We start from the raw sequence: 6,000 nt of genomic DNA, 5'->3' as shown, positions 1-6,000 counted from the left end.
CTGAACAACCTGCTCCTGAATGACTACTGGGTATATAATGAAATGAAGGCAGAAATAAAGATGTTCTTTGAAACCAACGAGAACAAAGACACAACATACCAGAATCTATGGGACACATTCAAAGCAGTGTGTAGAGGGAAATTTATAGCACTAAATGCCCACAAGAGAAAGCAGGAAAGATCCAAAATTGACTCCCTAACATCACAATTAAAAGAACTAGAAAAGCAAGAGCAAACACATTCAAAAGCTAGCAGAAGGCTAGAAATAACTAAAATCAGAGCAGAACTGAAGGAAATAGAGACACAAAAAACCCTTCAAAAAATTAATGAATCCAGGAGCTGGTTTTTTGAAAAGATCAACAAAATTGATGGACCGCTAGCAAGACTAATAAAGAAGAAAAGAGAGAAGAATCAAATAGATGCAATAAAAAACGAAAAAGGGGATATCACCACCGATCCCACAGAAATACAATCTACCATCAGAGAATACTACAAACACCTCTATGCAAATAAACTAGAAAATCTAGAAGAAATGGATAAATTCCTCGACAAATACACCCTCCCAAGACTAAACCAGGAAGAAGTTGAATCTCTGAATAGACCAATAACAGGTTCTGAAATTGTGGCAATAATCAATAGCTTACCAACCAAAAAGAGTCCAGGACCTGATGGATTCACAGCTGAATTCTACCAGAGGTACAAGGAGGAACTGGTACCATTCCTTCTGAAACTATTCCAATCGATAGAAAAAGAGGGAATCCTCCCTAACACATTTTATGAAGCCAGCATTGTCCTGATACCAAAACCTGGCAGAGACATAACCAAAAAAGAGAATTTCAGACCAATATCCTTGATGAACATTGATGCAAAAATCCTCAATAAAATACTGGCAAACCGAATCCAACAGCACATCAAAAAGCTTATCCACCATGATCAAGTGGGCTTCATCCCTGGGATGCAAGGTTGGTTCAACATACGCAAATCAATAAATGTAATCCAGCATATAAACAGAACCAAAGACAAAAACCTCATGATTATCTCAATAGATGCAGAAAAGGCCTTTGACAAAATTCAACAACCCTTCATGCTAAAAACTCTCAATAAATTAGGTATTGATGGGACGTATCTCAAAATAATAAGAGCTATCTATGACAAACCCACAGCCAATATCATACTGAATGGGCAAAAACTGGAAGCATTCCCTCTGAAAACTGGCACAAGACAGGGATGCCCTCTCTCACCGCTCCTATTCAACATAGTGCTGGAAGTTCTGGCCAGAGCAATCAGGCAGGAGAAGGAAATAAAAGGTATTCAATTAGGAAAAGAGGAAGTCAAATTGTCCCTGTTTGCAGATGACATGATTGTATATCTAGAAAACCCCATTGTCTCAGCCCAAAATCTCCTTAAGCTGATTAGCAACTTCAGCGAAGTCTCAGGATACAAAATTAATGTACAAAAATCACAAGCATTCTTGTACACCAATAACAGACAAACAGAGAGCCAAATCATGAGTGAACTCCCATTCACAATTGCTTCAAAGAGAATAAAATACCTAGGAATCCAACTTACAAGGGATGTGAAGGACCTCTTCAAGGAGAACTACAAACCACTGCTCAATGAAATAAAAGAGGATACAAACAAATGGAAGAACATTCCATGCTCATGGGTTGGAAGAATCAATATCGTGAAAATGGCCATACTGCCCAAGGTAATTTATAGATTCAATGCCATCCCCATCAAGCTACCAATGGCTTTCTTCACAGAATTGGAAAAAACTACTTTAAAGTTCATATGGAACCAAAAAAGAGCCCGCATCGCCAAGTCAATCCTAAGCCAAAAGAACAAAGCTGGAGGCATCACGCTACCTGACTTTAAACTATACTACAAGGCTACAGTAACCAAAACAGCATGGTACTGGTACCACAACAGAGACATAGATCAATGGAACAGAACAGAGCCCTCAGAAATGATGCCGCATAGCTACAACTATCTGATCTTTGACAAACCTGACAAAAACAAGAAATGGGGAAAGGATTCCCCATTTAATAAATGGTGCTGGGAAAACTGGCTAGCCATATGTAGAAAGCTGAAACTGGATCCCTTCCTTACACCTTATACAAAAATTAATTCAAGATGGATTAAAGACTTATATGTTAGACCTAAAACCATTAAAATCCTACAAGAAAACCTAGGCAATACCATTCAGGACATAGGCGTGGGCAAGGACTTCATGTCTAAAACACCAAAAGCAATGGCAACAAAAGCCAAAATCGACAAATGGGATCTAATTAAACTAAAGAGCTTCTGCACAGCAAAAGAAACTATCATCAGAATGAACAGGCAACCTACAGAATGGGAGAAAATTTTTGCAACCTACTCATCTGACAAAGGGCTAATATCCAGAATCTACAATGAACTCAAACAAATATACAAGAAAAAAACAAACAACCCCATCAAAAAGTGGGCAGAGGACATGAACAAACACTTCTCAAAAGAAGACATTTATGCAGCCAGAAAACACATGAAGAAATGCTCATCATCACTGGCCATCAGAGAAATGCAAATCAAAACCACAGTGAGATACCATCTCACACCAGTTAGAATGGCCATCATTAAAAAATCGGGAAACAACAGGTGCTGGAGAGGATGTGGAGAAATAGGAACACTTTTACACTGTTGGTGGGACTGTAAACTAGTTCAACCATTGTGGAAGTCAGTGTGGCGATTCCTCAGGGATCTCGAACTAGAAATACCATTTGACCCAGCCATCCCATTACTGGGTATATACCCAAAGGACTATAAATCATGCTGCTATAAAGACACATGCACACGTATGTTTATTGCGGCACTATTCACAATAGCAAAGAGTTGGAACCAACCCAAATGTCCAACAACGATAGACTGGATTAAGAAAATGTGGCACATATACACCATGGAATACTATGCAGCCATAAAAAATGATGAGTTCGTGTCCTTTGTAGGGACATGGATGAAACTGGAAAACATCATTCTCAGTAAACTATCGCAAGGACAAAAAACCAAACACCGCATGTTCTCTCTCATAGGTGGGAATTGAACAATGAGAACTCATGGACACAGGAAGGGGAACATCACACACCGGGGACTGTTGTGGGGTGGGGGGAGGGGGGAGGGACAGCATTAGGAGATACACCTAATGCTAAATGACGAGTTAATGGGTGCAGGAAATCAACATGGCACATGGATACATATGTAACAAACCTGCACATTGTGCACATGTACCCTAAAACCCTAAAGTATAATAAAAAAAAAATAAATAAATAAATAAATAAAAAAAAAAAGAAAAATCACATACCCCATGTAATTAGGATTACATTAAGGCAAATATATGAGGAATTCTGGGTATAATTTCCCTTGTCTCTGAGAAACCTTTGTTTGTTGTCTTACTATTCGTCCAATTAACCCTATTTTTAAAACTGTATTATCAAAACAACACTTAAGTCCCATAAAATCTTGAAGGTTAATTACAGCTGTAGGGAAAATTATGCACTGGAAGAAAACTTTAAATGAATTCTTATAGACAACATAAACAGTTCATTTTACATTTATTCCAAAAAGCATGAATATTGTTAACTTTGAAGTTCCAGGTAATTTCCCTATAGAAATCATCTCTGAAAATTTATAATTTATGTTAATTTTTACTGTAATCAAAATGAATTAATCATATTGCTACAGGGCACTTTAATAGTCTGAGTAAACAATATTCTTAAAACATGTAATAACAATGATGATACTTTTCTCTACTTGGTGAAAGCTAAATTAATTACTTATAGAAAAAATACTAAATTTAACAAAAGCTCTGAATGTTCCATGTTAGTAGCCCATTTCTCATATTAGGAAAACAAGTACAAGACAAATAGTTACCCCTAAATCCCAAAGCTTATATTTAGCAGAATCAGCATTTAAAACCCAGATTTGAATGACTCAAGTCCTGCCCCTTTCCACTGACATATCATATTTACTTGGCAAAAAAGGATCCAGGCAATGTGGAATCAGAAGTTGGTTCAAGTAATACCTACATGCCATCAGTGCTTGATATGAGGAGTAGCATATATTTTCTATGTGAAGTTAATTCATTGCCAACAGCCAGAAAGTCACGTCCTAGTCCTATGAGACTCTAAACCCAAAGTACTGACCAATCCTTGCATATGTATCAGTTGTTATGAATCCACAGAGCGGTTGAACCACAAAGCTAGTAACCTCACTCTCTGCATATCAAAATATAGTTTAAAGGATATTGGACCGAAATTTGTCTCTATACAAAATAAGCCATGTGTAACCCTAGCTCTGTATTTCTTTCAACTGTTTATTGGAAGACTTTTATTTCCTTTCCTTTGACAACATATATCCTATTTTACATTGTTAAATTCCTACAGTCAAGTAATATGTAAAATTACTTGACTAAAGATTGTGATTTGCTCTTAGAAGCATATCTTACCCCTCTGAGATTGCCTTATTATGAGTGGAGGCTTGTAGCATTCTAAAAAGGGTCAAAGTGAGATTGCCATTATAGTAAGAGTTTAAAGACAATATTTTACCTAATAGATATACATACATGGTTTGCCTATCTAGATACAGCCTTATTATTCTCTGTCTAAGCTAAATTGCTTTAAATTAGTAAACAGATTCTTTGTTGTCTACTTTATTTTGTTACTTTTAAATAGCTGTATTTTTCTTTAATTAAAAATGGATAATAAACGCTTATTGTAAACAAAAAATAGAATATATAAACTTTCCCTCTTCCCCCAATTCTGCCAGCCCTAACGGTATCTCATGATCTACACCATTTTTTAATTTGTTCACTTAATGTAGCAAGGTAAATTTTATGCACTATTTCCATTTCCTTTAACAGCATCATAAAATTTCATAGGGTTCAAGTACACTATATTTTCAAAAGACATTTTGTCATAAATACTCTTGGTCAGAACTCTTAGTTGTAAAGACAGAAATTCAATTTGTAATAGCTTAATCAATAACATGCTATATATTAGATATACATTGTGGTAGTGTAGAAAACTGAAGGAAGGGCTAAACATCCAAGCTGCAGAAAGGGCAGCTCCAAAGTCAGAGCACTTCAAACCACACAACGAATGCCTGTAGGATTTGGTCTATCACAAATTTCTATTTCTCTCCATGAGTCATATTTATTATCTTTGACCACAGATGGGCTTCTCCACATAATGAGTGAAATAGCCACCTGCAGCTCTGTACTCAAAACCTCCTACCTCTGAAGCTACAGAGAACCGAGACCACCTCTCCTGTTTAAAAATTCTTCCAAAATATTCTGCCTGGGCCAGATTGGGATACTTGCCAACACTTGAACCACCAAGGTTGGGGGAATGAAATATCATTATTGACCCAGCTGGGGTCCCTACTCTGTCACCAGTGTCTGCAATGGTCAACTCTCAAATATTTATGAAGTAAATACTCCAGAGACAACTTTGTTAAAATATAAACATTGGGAAAAAAATGTCCAAGGACTTAATAAATATCCTTTGTCTATAATACACAAGTATTATAACCATAATTTTAAGACATAATATAAATAACTGTATTCACAATATATTGTAATACTAACAAGATTATTTATAATCACCAAATCCACTATTTAACCTGTTATTTGAGACTATTTAAAGGACTGATGACTGCATGCCCGATTTTATGATTAAGTCAGTTATTCAATTGGTTTAAAGCATCAAATAAACTTTTAAAAAGTATTAACGGTTTAAAATCTTTCATTGTTTATTTTTTCCTTCCTTCCAGAAATATTTATTGAACATCTATTAAGTGTGAAGCCCTGGTCTAGGTGCTAGAAATATAGCTGTTTATATGACAAGTTCAAATCATGCCACCAATGAGCTAATTAGGGAAGTCAATAAGTACATAAATATGTAAAGTAATATCAGGTATTGAAAAGTACTATTAGGAAAACACAGACATCAGAGGTAAGAGAGTGATGGTA

The sequence above is a fragment of the Nomascus leucogenys genome, chromosome 11 (assembly GCF_006542625.1).
Source record: "Nomascus leucogenys isolate Asia chromosome 11, Asia_NLE_v1, whole genome shotgun sequence".
Classification (NCBI taxonomy): domain Eukaryota; kingdom Metazoa; phylum Chordata; class Mammalia; order Primates; family Hylobatidae; genus Nomascus; species Nomascus leucogenys.
The sequence above is the reverse complement of the archived record's forward strand: the minus strand, read 5'-3'. Positions refer to the sequence as shown.